This window comes from Cyprinus carpio, chromosome A10 (assembly GCF_018340385.1).
Source record: "Cyprinus carpio isolate SPL01 chromosome A10, ASM1834038v1, whole genome shotgun sequence".
Lineage (NCBI taxonomy): Eukaryota > Metazoa > Chordata > Actinopteri > Cypriniformes > Cyprinidae > Cyprinus > Cyprinus carpio.
In genome coordinates, this window is record NC_056581.1 from 575,900 (window position 1) to 596,045 (window position 20,146).

The window sequence follows — 20,146 nt, forward strand, 5'->3', positions numbered from 1 at the left end:
CATTCAGCCACCGATGTCATGTGGTCCTTTACTTCGAGTATACGAGACAACATCAAAAAAAGAACTGGACCATCTGGTTTCACAGTCTTTGATGAGAATGAGTCCACATTGTTCCAGCAACCATTCTGTGGCAACAGATGATTTAGGAAAAAACTGTCTCACCAGATGCCGGACCTTGTCCAGTAGACGTTTGATTGCTTGTTCCTTTTTGACCATGTTGACAACAAGCTGAAGGGTATATACCACACATGGGGTCCTCTCCAAGGTTCCATATCTGATAGTCAAGTTTAACACAAAACAACAATTATTTTCATTAAATCCTACAATAACTATTAATCTATACAATAGAACTTTATCACTACATAAAATTAATTAAACATGTTTCAGATTCAATATCAAATATCTATTACAGTGAACAAGCTCTCTATAATAAAAAACACCATTCACAGAATGACCTTTCGTCTGCCTCTTCCTCTTCATCACTATCCTTGAAATCGTTCTCATCAGAACTGGTGTCCTCTTCTTCAACGCGAAATGCAGAGACCATGTTGCTTCCATTATCAGTTATTATCATGATAATTTTTTCCTTTGGGATCCCCCATTCTTCTGTGCATTCCTCCACAAGAGTGACAATAGAATTAGCAGTGTGTGGGTGAACCATTTGCTTTAGGTTTAGTAGTATGTGTTCAGCTTTACTGTCCTGAACACTGAAATAGCAAGCACTGACAGCCAGGAAGGAAGCTGTGAGCCCCTTTTTTAGTCCATAAGTCAATGCCAATGGTTACTTTGCGGGCCATAGCCAGTCTGTTTTTGAATTGGACCTTTTCAGCTAGGTACATTTGGTCCACTAGATTTGTAATTTTGGTCTTTTTTGGCACAGTCAGTCTTTTATATATTTTCTCCATCATGTTGATGAATTCCTCATCTTCTACTGTCCGTGGAGGGTGGGCTGTCCGAGCTACCCATTAAGCTATAGCCTCCTCTTTAATGCGTTGTTCCTGGGAGTCTGGCTTGTACTTGATGTGAGAAAAGAATGCACCTGACATAGATGGCCTCTCCTCTTTCCTGGCTGGTTGCTTGACCACATCTGGAATCTATTGTAATTATAAATACAACGAGGCCTCATTAAATGCAATAATATCAGGAACACAAGTATTATAGTGGAAATAAATAACTTAATGAAAACCCTAAGATCAAAACTGTAGGTGTGTATATATATATATATATATATATATATATATATATATATAAGTAAACTACCAACTTAATGCAAGTTATACATGGTATTGCACACACCATTATTGATGATATTTGGAGCAATACTACATGTAATTGTTAAACTTGATTCCCTTACATATACATTTGCTTTTAAGCCTAATTATTCATTTTGATTATGATGTGATTGTGACAGGGGCGTGGGAAGAGGTTTCAGGTTGGGGGTGCTGAGTTTTTTCTGTCACCACTTTTGAATAAGAAACAATATCAAGGCTATAAAACTTGTTAAAACTCCGCGAATCACAAAAGTATCAGTGAGAAGTTGAAAACACTCGTTTAAACAGTGCATACACTCGAACTTGACTGCGCATCACATTTTTTTTACTTTGATACTGCTTTTAATCATAATACAAAGACCGGTCATTGGGACATAAGCTGTCATGTACAATAAAAGAGCCTGCGCAGCAAGAGGAAATATAATTTAACACAAAAAGCCTGCCTAGACGGTGGACTTGCGCTCAGGATTTTTTTTTTTATTATTATTATTTTATTTTTTTGAGTGGCGTGTGGATGAATTGTTTCTATGCACACACTATTTTATTATTATAACACACCGTTGCCATGAAAAACAGAGCGTTGCCATGGACACACAGGATTCTAACCGTAGAGACGGAGCGCACTATTTTTTTTTTAGCGGAAACAATACAATTGTTTTTAAATCAATAAACTCCTTTTTAAATCATCATTTTGTGTCGAATTATTGATTTATTTGGTAGGTAGCAATGTAATAAGCGGGATCCGCTTCGCGTCGGGGTCCTAATCAGCCTGTTTGGGTTGTATTAGCTATAACAACCACCTCGCTATACATTATCCCTTACATAATTTAACATAAAAATAAAACTTTTTAAATAGCCAACTCAGAGTGTTTATTACAAATAAATGTTAATGAACAAACATGCATTTACAGCACCCCCACTTTCCGCGCCCGTGATGTGAAGACCCACACATGCATGTGGCAAAATAAGTTAACATAAAATATATATAACCTGCTTAATGTGCCAAAACACCATAGCTAACTGGTTGATTTACAGCGTAGATGCCTAAAATCAGCATTAGCTTATGAGACGTTAATTTAGGTTAACTTACCTGAATGTGTGGGTGGTTAGCCTTTAGATGTCGTTTAAGGCTGGTGTTGTTTTTCCCCGAAATTCTTTGTCCGCAGCGTTTCCCGTCAGTTATGATGACACATTCTGACTTTTTGTCAGTATCATTGTACTTAAAATGCGACCAAATATCGAGCCTATGGAGTCAAAATAATGCCGTATATATACGCAAAAAAAAAAAGTTTTGCAAAAGAAAATAAAGTTTTGCAAACGAAAATTTAAGTATTGAGGAAAATAATTTTGTTTTTTGCAAACAAAAATAAAGAATTGCAAAACATAAATGATACCGCGCGAAAGCAATGATTTTGCAATACATATTTTCCATGGTCATATCTATTATTTTATTTGCAACACTGATTTTATCTTGTGTGTCAGTTTGAGCTTGCGCTGCCGTTTTTCCTTTGCGCTTAATTTTTCTGCGCGTCTCGCTTTGTGGCGCTGTTTTGACGTGGGGGTGGAGTCAAGGGGCAGGGGCGTGTACAACATGCCTCCCTGGAAGTGACGTCATCGATCCGAGACGCAGCTCACTGATCCAGGTACTGTCATGATGAGCAGATGCATGCGAGTGGATCGCTTCTTTTTATTCACTAGCATTAAAACATGCTTGGTTTCGTTTTATTAACTTTATTAACAAATGTATATGTGTATTAGCAGTGTTTGCTCAAATTAAAGAAGTTGTTACCATGAACATCTGCTGTTTATTTCTCTCGATGTGCACACTTTTATAGCATTAAAATGTGTATTGTTTCATTTGGTTAACTGCAAGTGTATTAACAGTGTTTGTTTAAAATCTCTGAACTTGTGGGAGGACACCAGCGCACAGAAGCGTTCTTTGTTCACATTAGTTCAGTTACTAGTTTTAATGTAAAATTATGCAATTCACTTCATAAACTATAACGTACATCATTAAAGAGGTCTACGACTCAAGTTTCATATTGACTTCGTTTTTCATTTACATAACTCCTGGCATAAATTAATAAATGACTGTCATTGTAAGATAAAAAAAAAAATGAAGCTTGAGTCTTTTTGGTTTAGTTTTGCCACGAGTTTAATGCATAAACAAACCCGCGTGACCATAGCAACCTGAGATTATCAGAGATTGATCAAATATTTTTATCCATCCCACAGTCCGTTGATCGTGTCTTTTTATGTAATATATGTGCATATAAGGCTATTATTATTTTTATCATTATATATTTATATATATATAATATATCCAAGTGGATGCTGCACACTGCTGGTGGTTGAGGAGAGACCCCCCCACATGATTGTACAGCGAATTGGGTGTACAACAATACACTATAGACCCCTTAATCGCCTACGTCACTGTGACGTCACCGCTCTAGCTGGAGGCAAAACATAAGAAAGAACTCATAGCAGGCGCGCTAAAAGTTTGAGGTTTTGACTTTAAAATGTCGTCTTGTTGTGTTTTTGGCTGCCAGAATAGAAGGAACAGCACTTTTGGTTCAAAACTAAAGTTTCACCGGATCCCGGCCGACATTACTTCACAGAAATCAAGAAGACAATTGTGGTTGAATGCAATACGGCGTACAGACTAGACAGAGACGATCATAAATAATGCTCGTCTTTGCAGTGCACACTTCATATTAGGTAAAATAATCTATGCATATGTACTGGTGTGTTGGTTTTATCTAGTACAAATGAGCAAGTTTATGTTTTATAGGTGAAAAGTCGCCAACCTTCAGCGTACTAGCTAGCTTAAATGTTAAACAAACATAGAGCGATAGATGTGTGTGCCATCCTTTGAATGGTCTCTTAAAATAATCCACATTGCTAATCATAGTTAGCCCAGCGATAGGTTACATTAGACAATAAGCCTTGACAAAATTCCCCAAACCACCCGAAAGTAATTCATATGTTGTCTAGGAAATATCCAAAACCTGGTTAAAAATGTTTCCAATGAGAACAAGATACAAGAACTACACCAGGCTTAGCTAAAAAATAAATAAATAAATAAATTAGGCTACTGTAATGTTATCCACTCGTCATTATATTTTGGTCAGATAACCAGTTTGGTCAGTGAACTGAGTGATCAACTGAATTAAGTGATAAAAGTATGCTAACTTCCACTTTTTTTATTATTATTTTTTTGTCACGGTCCTGCAGAGTCAGTGACTGTACATATTCGGACAGTTCCGAACCTTCTTTTGCATCCATGTTTAATAAATCCCTCCTAAAACATGCTAGTTTACGCTTGTCTACATTGCGTCCGCGCCTCTTTTTGCCTCCAGCTAAGCCCCGCCCACCCGGAGACGTTGCAATGTTTACAAACTTTTAAGGGGTCTATAAAGCGCTATATAAATGCATCATTCATTTATTCATATAGGCTAACCGTATATAATAATTGATAATATTATATTAAATAGGGCTATATTTTTATATTTATTGTTATGCTTATTTCCCCTTTTAATTCGTGTATTGCTTACCTAATTAACCTTCTTTGATAAATGAATGTTTTCATTTACAAATGAAACTAGGGAAATTATTCATTTACAATTCTAGTATTTATTATTATAGGGTTAGGGTACTTACAGAGTTATTATTAAATTCATCCTCTAAAGTGCACTTCCAGTAAAAATTCTTTATTGGAGTGTCAGGCTTTTACAGTATAGGCTATCATTTACAAAATTCTTCAGGGCTGCGTTTTCCAAAAGCATCGTTAAAACTAGCAGTAACTGAACTAATGTGAACAAAGAACGCTTCTGTGCGCTGGCGTCCTCCCACAAGTTAAGAGATTTTAAACAAACACTGTTAATACACTTGCAGTTAACCAAATGAAACAATACACATTTTAATGCTATAAAAGTGTGAACATCGAGAGAAATAAACAGCAGATGTTCATGGTAACAACTTCTTTAACTTGAGCAAACACTGCTAATACACATATACATTTGTTAATAAAGTTAATAAAACAAAACCATGCATGTTTTAATGCTAGTGAATAAAAAGAAGCGATCCACTCGCATGCATCTGCTCATCATGACAGTACCTGGATCAGTGAGCTGCCTCTAGGGCCGATGACGTCACTTCCAGGGAGGCATGTTGTACATGCCCCTGCCCCTTGACTCCACCCCCACGTCAAAACATCGCCACAAAGCGAGACGCGCAGAAAAATGAAGCGCAAAGGAAAAACGGCAGCGCAAGCTCAAACTAGACTGACACAAAATAAAATCAGTGTTGCAAATAAAATAATAGATATGACCATGGAAAATATGTATTGCAAAATCATTGCTTTCGCGCGGTATCATTTATGTTTTGCAATTCTTTATTTTTGTTTGCAAAAAGCAAAATTATTTTCCTCAATACTTTAATTTTCGTTTGCAAAACTTTTTTTTTTTTTTGCTTTACGGCATTATTTTGACTCCATATGAGCCTCTTCCTTCGACCTAGCATGTCGTCGTCACTCGTGTTCACGTTCGCTTTGGGTGTTGTGGGTTCAGCAGTTTCGTGTTGCAGCCACAGGCTGGCAGCAACAGGAGTATGAGACCTGTAACTTGAGCAACAGCGCGAAGCCGCGAACTCGTTCTGAATATTTTAAAGGCGTAACAGCTGATGAAAAAGCAAAGACGATTGTAGACGAAAATGAAGAGAGATTTTATCTTAGTTTTTACTTTATACAAAACATTTTCGTCTCATCTTTTTTCGTCAACAATAATGCATGTTAATTTAGTCTTAGTCAGCGTTTTTGGACAGTGGTGCAGTCTTGTCATCGTCTCGTCTTAGTCATGAAAAAAAAAGGTCGTTGAAGAACATATTTCGTCTCGTCTCGTCTGACGAAATTAACACTAGTCCCTGACTAGTGAAATACTCGAGCAATATAAAAGAGTCGAAACCCAAAGAATTGTGGGCGATAAATGTGAAACCCTCAAATTTCAGTCGTCTGAAATGCTTGACCATCTGATCTACACAGTCTACACCTTCTGCCGTAAATTCATCCCCAGTTTGCGTGGCTGCACAAATATAATTTGTTGTATTGTATTTGTTGCTATTGGTTGTATTTTTTTAAAGGAACAGTTGCACCAAAAATGGCATGCTTCAGACAGCAGTTAACATTGAACAGTAAAATTATATAGTTCTGTAAAAATGTATTGTTTGTTTCAATAAATGATGCATGTGACTAATTCAGGCAGAGTTCTTTTTTTTTATTTAAGCTCCATGCCTTACTTAATGTCTTTTTCAACATACCCTGTATGAATGGAAAAAAAATTAATATTGTTTGCAGCTGTGATGTAATGGTTTTGTCATTTTAGATCTTTCTTGGAATTTATCCAATACTGTAAAAAATTAAAGATATATATATATACCCTGCATTAGAACATTTTCTGATATTTTATTATGGAAATATGACCCACAGAAAATGCCCTCTAAAGCAACTTTATGTGCCGACAAAGCATATTGAGTATGTCATAATTTCGATATTTCAAAGGTTCTCAAAAAAGGAGCACATAGAGGGCAACAGTAATTCACTCTCTAACGAAATCCTGCATTAGAACATTTTCTGATGTTTTATTATGGAAATATGACCCAGAGAAAATGCCCTCCAAAGCAACTTTATGTGCCGACAAAGCATATTGGGTATGTCATAATTTTATTCTTTCAAAGGTTCTCAAAAAAAGGAGCACATAGAGGGCGACAGTAATTCACTATCTAACAAAATCCTGCATTAGAACATTTTCTGATGTTTTATTATGGAAATATGACCCAGAGAAAATTCCCTCCAAAGCAACTTTATGTGCCGACAAAGCATATAGAGTATGTCATAATTTTGATATTTCAAAGGTTCTCAAAAAAAGGAGCACGTAGAGGGTAAGAGTAATTCACTCTCTAACGACATCCTGCATTAGAACATTTTCTGATGTTTTATTATGGAAATATGACCCAGAGAAAATCTCCTACAAAGCAACTTTATGTGCGACAAAGCATATTGGGCATGTCATAATTTTGATATTTCAAAGGTTCTCAAAAAATGGAGCATGTAGAGGGTAAGAGTAATTCACTCTCTAACGAAATCCTGCATTAGAACATTTTCTGATGTTTTATTATGGAAATATGACCCAGAGAGAATGCCCTCCAAAGCAAATGTATATGCCGACAAAGCATATTGGGCATGTCATAATTTTATTATTTCAAATGTTCTCATAAAAAGGAGCACGTAGAGGGCAGCAGTAATTCACTCTCTAACAAAATCCTGCATTAGAACATTTTCTGATGTTTTGTTATGGAAATATGACCCAGAGAAAATGCCCTCTGAAGCAACTTTATGAGCCAACAAAGCATATTATGTCATAATTTTGTTATTTCAAAGGTTCTCAAAAAATGGAGCACGTAGAGGGTAAGAGTAATTCACTCTCTAACGAAATCCTGCATTAGAACATTTTCTGATGTTTTATTATGGAAATATGACCCAGAGAAAATGCCCTCCAAACCAAATGTATATGCCGACAAAGCATATTGGGCATGTCATAATTTTATTATTTCAAATGTTCTCAAAAAAAGGAGCACGTAGAGGGCAGCAGTAATTCACTCTCTAACAAAATCCTGCATTAGAACATTTTCTGATGTTTTGTTATGGAAATATGACCCAGAGAAAATGCCCTCTGAAGCAACTTTATGAGCCGACAAAGCATATTATGTCATAATTTTGTTTTTTCAAAGGTTCTCAAAAAAAAAAAGAGCATGTAGAGGGCAACAGTACTTCACTCTCTAACGACATCCTGCATTAGAACATTTTCTGATATTTTATTATGGAAATATGACCCAGAGAATATGCCCTCGAAAGAAAATGTATATGCCGACAAAGCATATTGGGCATGTCATAATTTTATTTCAAATGTTCTCAAAAAAAGGAGCACGTAGAGGGTAAGAGTAATTCACTCTCTAACGAAATCCTTCATTAGAACATTTTCTGATGTTTTAAGGAAATATGACCCAGAGAAAATGCCCTTTAAAGCAACTTTATGTGCCGACAAAGCAAATTGAGTATGTCATAATTTTGTTATTTCAAATGTTCTCAAAAAAAGGAGCAGGTAGAGGACAGCAGTAGTTCACTCTCTAACGACATCCTGCATTAGAACATTTTCTGATGTTTTGTTATGGAAATATGACCCAGAGAAAATGCCCTCTAAAGCAACTTTATGTGCGGACAAAGCATATTGAGTATGTCATAATTTTGATATTTCAAAGGTTCTCAAAAAAAGGAGCATGTAGAGGGTAAGAGTAATTCACTCTCTAACGTCATCCTGCATTAGAAAATTTTCTGATGTTTTATTATGGAAATATAACCCAGAGAATATGCCCTCTAAAGCAACTTTATGTGCCGACAAAGCATATTGGGCATGTCATAATTCTGTTATTTCAAAGGTTCTCAAAAAAAAAGAAGCACGTAGAGTGTAAGAGTAATTCACTCTCTAAAAAAATCCTGCCTTGAAACATTTTCTGATGTTTTATTATGGAAATATGACCCACAGAAAATGCCCTCCAAAGCAAATGTACACTGTAAAATCCAATAGTTTACCTTAGATTTAATTAGTTATCTTTACTTAGCTGTTATACTTACTAGGTTTTATTAAGTTTCAGCTACTTTCAAGGCAAATAAAACAATTTACTTTGTGCTTTGAGTGACACTTACTTAAAATATTCAAGTAGCCACAAAGGAACCAATGACATTAATAAACCAGTGAGAGGCAGCAGTGCACTAATATGTTGCTAATTGCCGGGGGGTTTTTTTTAGCTCACCATTATAGTGATTAGCGTTCCCTTTGGTTGGGCACTTAAAACTTCATTTATGTTACTATAATTTTCTCTCTGTTAATGGAGCAATTCATCATGAAATCAGAGTTATTTGATTTCAAAGAAAAGTAATAAATAGGTTGCTTTTATAAAATGACCTATTTTTTAATTAAAGCATTTTTTTGTGTGCGTTTAATAATGACCTTTTTGAGATTTTATTTTTCATAAATACCTAGATATTCTTTTTATATGATCCTTAAATAGTGTGTGGTAATATGTTGAAGTCACACACAGACTTAAACATTCATCACGTGAATCACAACAATGGTAACAATTAAATTAAATTTATTTTCATTAATTGTAACAATAGCCATTTTATTTGCTCTTTTTGTTGTGCTACTACTGACACAAGACAGCAAATACAATTGGCAAATAAAAACAACTGTAAAACAAAGCAACTGCATAATTTATTATGCGCAATGCATTCTGGGAGTCAGTGAGTAGCTATACTAAGTCATGAGTAAACCTAAATGAGAGGATGAAGTACCCCCTACAGTTCTTTTTTAGTTACTAGAACTCTTGTGTAAGTGAACTATACTAACTAAGCATTTGTCAGTACAACATACTATTACTATTTCACTTTACTTAGTTTTTTTCAAGGCAATCAGTTTGCATGCTTTTTTTAAGTAAGCCCAACTTATTAGATTTTACAAAGCATAGTGGCATCACAAATTAAATATTTTAGAAGTTCATTCATAATTCATAATTCATAATTAATTCTCTAATGAAATCCTGTATAAAAAGATTTTATGATGTTTTGTTATAAAAATATGAAGCTCAGAACCCCGCCCACGTAGGTAACTGTATGTTGACATTGTGTTAGTCAAGTCACCTTTATTAATATAGCGCTTTAAACAAAAAAGATTGTGTCAAAGCAACAAAACAACATTAATTAGGAAAACAGTGTGTCAATAATGCAAAATGACAGTTAAAGGCAGTTCATCATTGAATTCAGTGATGTCATCATTCAGGGCCGGGTTTCTCGATAAAGATTGATCTTAGCGCTTAAGAGCGTTTTCTGCGAGTAATTTTACGATCGTTCGTTATTGTTTCATGTGCGTTTCCCAACAATGCACTTAACACAGTCGCACGTAGATGTGCTTTAAGTGCTACTTAGGAGTCGCTATCCATTTGTCAAGTGCTGAAATGTCACCTTATAGAATGGCTCTTAATTGTAGTACACGATCGTTTATTGATGTTAAACTAATGCTGCGTTCCAGACAGACAACTTGGATATAATAACTATAATACAATACAATATTAAATTATATTATAGTATATGATATTATACTTTACATAGTAATATATAATGTACTTTATATACAGTATATATATATATATATATATATATCATTTATAAATTAATCAAAAAAAAATTTTTTTTCAGTCATTTAATTTAGATGTGTATTTCTATTTTTTCTGCCCATTTTAATTATTTCATTTATAAATTAATAAAAAAAATAAAAAAGCATAAAAATATAAAAATAAAGAAAACGAGTCATAAAGTGTACAATAAAGTACAATCAAATAATAATCACATTGCACTTGAATCAAGTTAAAGGTGTAATCAGCCGATTGTCCTGCAGGTGACTGCATAAATCTGTCTTCTTATGACGCACTTAGGGCCAAGGGCGCCGTAAAGGGGTGGAAGGTTAGGACGATTCTAAGGGCCCAGGCTGATTTAGGGCCCAGAAGAGCAGACCCCCTTTTTCTTTTCTTATTTCTTTTCTCTTTTTTATACATACATTAAATGTGCTAGGGCCCCTCATGCACTAAGTGTGTATTTTGTCCATTTTGACCATAGATTTAATATTTAAAAAACAAATAATGTATTTACTGTTTCAGTCACACCCCTCCCCCTCACAATGGTTCATTCCACCTGCGCTGTCCGAGCTAGATTGCTAGTGTAGCGTCTCTTGCTTATTGCACTTGCTATGATGCAGCGCAGACAGTGACACACGCAGACATGTCACATCAAAAGTCAGGGCATCAAAAACGGAAAGAAAAGAAGGAAAGAGAAGACAGAGAACGCCGAAGTCAACAGTATGTCACACAGTTTTTCAAAAAGAAAGGTAGCTTGCCCTATTCCTGTATTCCAAAACTTTCAGAGTTACTTATTTTTGTTGCTACATGACCTGCTTTTATCTAGCTAGCTTAGTAAAATAATTACTGAATTATGATTTACATCCAACAATACATCTCTGCTGTGCTGTCTCCGGGTTATCATGTCTCGTAGACACAGATTCAGCGTCTGCTGCACACCCACGTCCTCCTTCCCCCACGTCCCCCGTCCCCGTCTCAGCCGAACAAGTTGAGCCTGAGCGCGAAACTTCACGAAGATTGAAGCCTCTAAACACGTCTTATCTACTGTGTTCGCCACATGATGATAACTTTACAAAACAAAAAGTAATCTACACGCTTAAAAAATTACAAAATCAGTTTGCTGTGTGTGTCGTGTGTTCTGTGAAGTGACAGTGCTGCTGCTACGATCGATGCTGTCAAACTTGATGTTCTTAATATGAACAAAATGCCCCAGAAAAAATAATATAAAATTGAATAAAACATGTGTCTGTAGTAACCATTGGCTATAAGGAGTTTACAAAATAGATATTTTAATATTTTATATTAAGAAAACTAAACAGGCCAATAAAAATAATATGGTTATTACGTGTGTGTGTGTGTGTGTATGAAACTGATAAAGAATTATCTGAGGTCTGCTATGTTGCAGGATAGACTTTGTCACCTTGCCATACTATCCATTGAAAGCAAACTGGCAAGAAAGCTGAACTTTGATGATTTGATACATGATTTTGCCAGCAGAAAGGCACGCTGCTGGGCCATTATAAAGTGATGTTGAACATAACTTTGTTAGACCTGGATAACAAACAGTTGATGTCTGGTTCAGTACTTGTTTAGTCCTGGACTGGTTTAGGCCTGGCATTACTCCTGGTGTGTCTTGATTTTGAGCCCTTTTGGCCTAGCTAGTTTTATTCCTGGACTGATTTAATTATGATATAGTTTCCTGATTAAACAGTTTGACCCAGCTAAAGCTTGTTCATGTAAAGTATATGTCAATATGTGTACATTATGTTCTGTTGTGCTTGCAATTGAGATAATAAATGTTCTCCCTTTTATGTAAACAAGTACATATTTCTATATTTTTTTCTTGTTTTTGTAGACTTTGAACTCATCTTTAGACATTTTAACTATGCAATGTGCTAAGTATCTTTTTAAAAGTATACACAGGGCATGTTTATTGGGTTAAATTTTATCTGTAAAAATTGAAGGGGGCCCAGAAATTTTGTTTTCCATAGGGCCCAGAATTTCTGGCGGCACCCCTGCTTAGGGCTTTACGATTACTCCAGAGCACTCCTAGATCTACGATGATTTTCAAGTGCTACTTAAGTTAAAACAGACCGTAATATTAAGATCAATCGTACGATCATTTTTATGAACTTCTTCGAAGCTTTTGGGAAACTCAGCCTAGCTCAGTTCAGTTTAAATCGTATCAGCAGTTCATTTGCAATCAATTCCAGGCTGTTCTCCTCTGACCAGCAAATCCAGCAGTTCAGAGGCTGCAGCAAAGTCATTGTGCAGAAGAATCATCTGTTTCCTGTGGTCTTGTCCCGGTGGTCGTCTGAGACAAGGTCTTTACAGGGGATCTGTCTCTGGGGCTCTAGTTGTCCTGGTCTCCGCTGTCTTTCAGGGCTGTAGAGGTCCTTTCTTTTAATGGAGTGCTAACATACATTATTTGAAAGTTTAACAAAAAAAAGGGAATGTAGAGTATTACATGAAATCATTCTCAAAGGAAATCTCTAATTACAACATTTTCTTATGTGTTATGAAAATGATGTTCAGAACCCCGCCCACATTGGTAAAATTATAATAATTTAGTTACCAGCCACACCTGAAATGGACGTACGGAGTCTGCTGTCTTTACACTCACACACACACACACTGTTACAATACAGAAGGGACGGAGACAGAAGATAACAGGTAAGGTGGTGTTTATTGACAATAGCAGAGTTAATATGGTAACGAGTGTTCTTGAGGTGAGGGATAAGAGAGAGTAAACTGAATACTGTCCTTGTGATGATGTATGATGAAGGTCCAGGAAGAATCCGAGTATAGGAGACGTTGCGGGAAGGAGACACACACACTCACGGTTGACACAGGAGGTAACTTGAGAACGAGGAAAACAGGTAATAATCCAATGGAAGTCCTTACGATCGGCAGGTAGGTAATCCTATGTGCGAACGAGACCGGACAGTGACTGTGTGCGTGAGAGTGTCTTTTATATGCTGGTTGATTGGCTGCTGACGAGGGGCAGGTGTGTGTGATCAGTACTCAGGTAAGGTAGTGCACTGTGATTGGATGGTGTTGGAGCATGGCATGTCTGTGACAGTACCCCCCCCCCCCACGGCCCGCTCCTGAGGGCCGAGGACCCCGGTGTCGTGGTGGTCTTCCTCTTCCTCGAGGGGCAGGTCTGTCGGGATGAGTACCATGGAAGGTGTCCAGTAAGTTAGGGTCGAGTATGTCGTTGCGTGGGACCCAGGAACGTTCCTCAGGACCATAACCTTCCCAGTCTACCAGATATTCGAGTTGTCCACCACGGCGCCGGGAATCCAGGATTTCTCGGACCTCGTAAGCCGTTCCGTCGTCCAGAATGAGTGGAAGGGGGGGCTTCAGCTGCATCTACGCCAGGCTCTGTGGAGAGAGGAACAGAAGGATGATGAGGCTTCAGCAGTGACACACGGAATGTGGGGTGAATGTGATACTCAGGTGGGAGTTGAAGCCTGTAAGTGACGGGATTGATCTGCTCCATGATGGTGAACAGGCCAATGAACCTGGGACTCAGCTTCCGGCATGGGAGACGCAGGCGGATGTCCCTGGTTGACAGCCAGACCTTCTGTCCAAGTTGATATGTAGGAGCTTCAGAGCGGCGAAGGTCGGCTGTCATTCTGTGTCTCCGAAGGGCCCGTTGTAACTGGTGATGGGCTGAGTCCCAGACCCTCTCGCTCTCTCGGAACCAGTAGTCGACCGCTGGTACGTCCGAGGGCTCCCCTGACCAGAGGAATAGTGGCGGTTGGTAGCAGAGTACGCACTGAAACGGGGTAAGTCGGGTGGATGGTTGTTGCAGGGAATTCTGTGCGTACTCGGCCCACCCAAGGAACTGGTTCCAAGAGTCCTGGTGGCCGTGACAGAAGGTACGGAGGAAGCGACCGATCTCTTGGATCTTTCTTTCCGTCTGCCCGTTCGACTGCGGATGGTACCCCGATGATAGGCTGACGGCCACACCTAGGAGAGAGTGAAAGGCCTTCCATACCCGAGAGATGAACTGAGGTCCTCTGTCTGATACGATATCTTCAGGGATGCCAAAGTACCGGAAGATGTGATTGAACATGTTTTCGGCAGTTTCCATGGCAGTCGGTAGTCCCTTGAGAGGAATCAAACGACAGGATTTAGAGAATCTATCCACTACCACGAATATACAGGTGCAGTTACCTGACATAGGGAGGTCGGTTACAAAGTCCACTCCTAGGTGTGACCATAGTCAGTTGGGAACGGGCAGAGGTAGGAGCTTGCCAGATGGTAGATGATGGGGGCTCTTCGAGATGGCGCATTCCTTACATCCTTGCATGTACCTTCTGACCTCGGATGCCATGTTGGGCCACCAGAAGCGTTCTTTTAGCAACAAGAGGGTTTCATTGACCCCCGGGTGGCCAGTGCCTAGTGAGGTGTGAGCAGCGTGGATGAGTGGAGTGCGCCGTGTCCTGGTGATGTACTGTCGGTCAGGGGGGCAACCCGGCGGAGTATTGACTGAGGCATTGGAGGAGGGTATGGTCTCAGCAGACCAGGTAATAGGGCTGACCAACAGTCCCTCTGGAAGTATGGGTTCTGGTTCCTCAGAGATTGTTTCAGGGGCATGACAACGGGAGAGGGCATCTGCCTTGACATTTTTGGATCCGGGTCTGTAGGAAATGGTAAAGTTGAAACGGGTAAAGAATAAAGCCCACCGGGCTTGTCGGGGATTAAGTCTCTTGGCCATTTTCAGGTATTCCAGGTTCTTGTGGTCCGTGATGACCTGGAATGGATGCCTTGCTCCCTCCAACCAATGCCTCCATTCCTCTAACGCTAGCTTAATAGCCAGGAGTTCGCGGTTGCCAATGTCGTAATTAACCTCTGCCGGGTTGAGCTTGCGGGAGAAGGCACATGGATGGAGTCTGCTGGGATTCCCCTGCTGCTGAGATAGGACCGCTCCTACTCCGGTGGTGGATGCGTCTACTTCCACGATGAAGGGTTTGTTGGGATCAGGGTGTACCAGGAGAGGAGCAGTAGTGAAGGCTTCCTTGAGGGTGGCTAATGCCTCCGTGGCAGAAGGGGTCCAGGACAGAGACTTGGGCTTGTTACGGAGCAGGCTTGTGAGTGGACTGGTGATGGAGCTATAATCCTGTATGAAGCAGCGGTAGAAGTTGGAGAATCCAAGGAATCTTTGGAGTTCTTTGATGGTTGTAGGGGTTGGCCAGTTCCTAATAGCACCCACCTTTCCCTCGTCCATCCGGATGCCACTGCTATCGATGTTGTAACCAAGGAACTGCACTGAGGGCTGATGGAAGGAGCACTTCTCCGCTTTCAGGTAGAGCTGGTACTCCCTCAGGCGTTTCAGGACCTCCGCAATGTGGTGACTGTGTTCAGTCAGGCTCTGGGAGTAAATCAGGATATCATCAATGTAGATTAGAACAAACTTATAGAGAAACTCCCAGAGCACCTCATGTATGAAGTCCTGGAATACGGAGGGGGCGTTGACAAGTCCATTCGGCATCACGAGGTACTCATAGTGTCCAGTGGATGTGATGAAGGCTGTCTTCCACTCGTCCCCCTCGCGTATCCGGATGAGGTTATACGTGCTGCGGAGGTCCAACTTGGTGAAGACAGTGGCACCACGGAGGTGTTCCAGGGCTGCTGGGACGAGGGGAAGGGGATAACTGAACTTGACAGTAATCAGGTTGAGGTTTCGGTAGTCAATGCAGGGCCGCAAGCCTCCATCCTTTTTCTCCACGAAGAAGCAGCTCGAAGCAGCAGGGGAAGTGGATGGACGGATGTAGCCTTGAGCCAGAGCCTCCTCGATGTATTCCTCCATGGCCTTCTCCTCCGGGATGGAAAGGGGATAGATCCTTCCCCTTGGCACTGACTCACTCAGTAGCAGATCAATGGCGCAGTCCCATGGCCGATGTGGGGGCAGCTTGGAGGCTCACTTAGGGCAGAAAACATCATTGAAGGGGGCGTAACAAGGCAGTATGTCCACAGAGCGTTTCTCCAGGGGGCTCTCAATGGATGTTGCACAGACCGAGATTGGTTGATGGAGCTGAGAGGATGGAACCGGTACCTCGGGAAAACAGTCTATGAAACAAGTTTCGCCCCACTTCAGGTTTTTGCCAGTACTCCAGGATATTACTGGGTTATGCTGCTCCAACCACGGGCACCCTAGGACCACATCAGCGGTGGATTCCTCCAGAACTAGCAGATGGATCATTTCCTTGTGAAGAATGCCGACTTGCAGTTTTATAGGCCCGACCCTACGGCGAACCCGTCTCCTGCTCAGCGGCCTTCCTGTTATAGAGTGGATCTGGTAGGAGGATTGCATGGCCGTGGTCGGGAGGTGGAGCTGACAGGCAGAGGGAGCCAGAGATGAAGTTGCCGGCTGACCCAGAATCGAGGAGTGCATTGACTGGAAGGGAAATATCAGCAGCAGTAAGAGTCACAATAGTGGTGAGTGGTTTCATCTGATTAGTGGTAGGAAAGATGGCACTCACCAGGGAATGAGGAGGATGGATGTGGCATGTGGAGAGGATATGCCCCGGAGATCCGCAGTACAGACATAGATTCTGGGTCAGCCTTCTCTGCTGTTCAACCCCAGTCAGGCGAGTCGAATCCAGCTGCATGGGTTCTTGGGCTAGTTCTGGAGGGCTGACGGGCTCTGATCGGCAGAGTGAGATGTTGTGCTGCGGCTGGCCCTGGTGCTCTTCGAGACACGACTGCATACGAGTGGCAAAACGGATGGAGAGTCGAATGAAGCATTCGAGCCCGATGGTATCCTCCTATGCAGCGAGATGCAACCGCACACGGGGATCCAATCCTTGTCGATACGTTGTTATCAGAGCTTGTTCGTTCCACCCACTTGTGGCCTCAAGCGTACGAAACTGCAGAGCATATTCATTCACAGACATCTTGCCTTGTTTTAAATTGTAAAGTTTTTCACCGATGGATGAATCCCAGGTGGGTTTACCAAAAACTTCCCTGAAGTGGTCAACAAAGCTGGTATATGATTGAATGACAGGATTATTCTGGCTCGAAATGGAATCGGCCCATTGAAGTGCTTTACCTTTCAACTGTGAGATGACGAAGGCCACTTTGGATCGCTCAGTGGGAAATACGTGCCGTTGCATCTCCAGGACCAGCGAACATTGCAGGAGAAATTCACTGCAATCCTCCGCCGAACCAGAGAAGGGCGCTGGTTTGGCCATGGGACTGGAAGGTACGGATGGTGAGGTGGCGGTATTGTTCCCGGAAGTGCCCGCCGGAGGTGAAGGTGCTGATGGGACATTGAGTGTGCGCCACAAGGCGTCCACGAGATCCTGGAAGGGATCTGGATGGCTCATGCTAAAGTCAATCCGTCTGTTTTTATGGTCCGGTCTTCTGTTACAATACAGAAGGGACGGAGACAGAAGATAACAGGTAAGGTGGTGTTTATTGACAATAGCAGAGTTAATATGGTAATGAGTGTTCTTGAGGTGAGGGATAAGAGAGAGTAAACTGAATATTGTCCTTGTGATGATGTATGATGAAGGTCCGAGTATAGGAGACGTTGCGGGAAGGACACACACACACACACACACACACACACACACACACACACACACACACACACACACACACACACACACACACACACACACACACACACGGTTGACACAGGAGGTAACTTGAAAATGAGGAAGACAGGTAATAATCCAATGGAAGTCCTTACAATCAGCAGGTAGGTAATCCTATGTGCAAACGAGTCCAGACAGTGACTGTGTGCGTGAGAGTGTCTTTTATGTGGTGGTTGATTGGCTGCTGACGAGGGGCAGGTGTGTGTGATCAGTACTCAGGTGAGGGAGTGCGCTGTGATTGGACAGGGTTGGAGCCTGGCGTGTCTGTGACACACACACACACATATATATACCGTCAGTGTAATTGTTTAAAAGAACTGTTATTCAGTTAATATAATAATGAGACGCGAATCAGCTGTTGTTCTTCACTTTTATTTATCCTTTTCAGGGAATTAAATGCAACAGTCTGAACTTCAAGGATGAATCACTGTTTTTCAAATATTACTAAACTTTTGTACTTCTTTTTATCCACATTTTCTGTGCAAAAAATATTATAGTCAGTTCTCTTCTGAAACACAAAAGTGAACGGCTGGAGAACTTTCATCAAATTCACCCACCTAGCTGCACACTTTGTGTAGGACTGTAATTTGTTTCTCCTTCTCAATTGAAAGAACAATGGGAAGCTTTACTTTTCCATTCCAGTTTTTTGTTGCAGCACGAGTCAGCTGCAGCCCTGGTGTGCAGCAAAAAGTTTTCCTGCAATTTGTTACTCATTTTTTGAGAACCTTTGAAATAACAGAATTATGACATGCCTAATATGCTTTGTCGGCACATAAAGTTGCTTTAGAGGGCATTTTCTCTGGGTCATATTTTCATAATAAAACATCAGAAAATGTTCTAATGCAGGGTTTCATTGGAAAATAAATTCCTCTTGCCCTCTATGTGCTAATTTTTTTGAGAACCTTTGAAATAAAATTATGACACGCCCAGTATGCTTTGTCAGAATACAGTTGACTAGGGCACATGTTTATTCAACAGCACATCAGTTGCTCTGTTGAAACTGCCGAAATTCACCAGCTGTTCGTGGCAGGTTCTTCAAAATTCAGCCGCGTGATGTAAGGATTCATTGTGCTGTTGCTGACATGCTATGATGTTTCTCAAAATCGATACCACATCACTTTGTGCGCTAGCAACGATGTCTTCTGCTTCCCGATAGGATAACGTTTGTCTGTTCAAGTCGAAAAAGTGTCGCAAAGTTCCGATTAACATGGCGCAGCATATAATCAAGCCTTCTGCTTAAATCACAGCACAATTCCTGAGGATTTTCGTGAGGTAATTCCTCCTCCTCACTTTCCGAAGCGCTGAAGGATGCTTGATCCCATGCTTGTATCATCAAATCGGCCCATGCTGTTAGGCCTCCTTCGTCATATCCTTGCTCTGTACATGTTGATAACCGTTTATTAACTTATTGAATGAAAGGCATAACAAAACGTAATAAGATTTTCTGCTTTAATACATACCGTTATTCTCCGAAGTCCTTAAACGGCTGGTGGTCGGAACATCATCCGTTTCGTGCTCTGGTAGCCTCAAACATTTTACCCCCTGACCCTCCGAGTGATGCGGCCTGGAAGTACCTGGGATGTGAACACTTGAGCCGTCTGGGAGGTTGTGAGACTGTTCCTCTGAAGATGGAATTGGTGCGGGGGCGGGATTTGTGACATTTTAAGATCGTGCTGTGATTCCGAGCTAACCACAACCTCTTGTAAAGCGTCCTCTGCAGGCAATATCACCACTTGACTCATCGACTGGGTAAAATGACAGAGTTATTGGCACTATTATTAGACATTGAATAGTTAATAGAATAAAGGTGGAAATTCTCACATAGCTCTTCAAGGATCTGTTCCAAACCATTGTCGAAATCCTGATTCTCAAAACCACCTAGAGATTATAACCACGAGACATTAAACAAATATTCACATTAAAATATATTTAAATAACTCAGATGAAAAACACTTACTCTGGTAATTGTCAGCCATTGTTTTGTGTATTGTTGAGATAGCAGCGTAGCGCAACTTGCAGATAGAT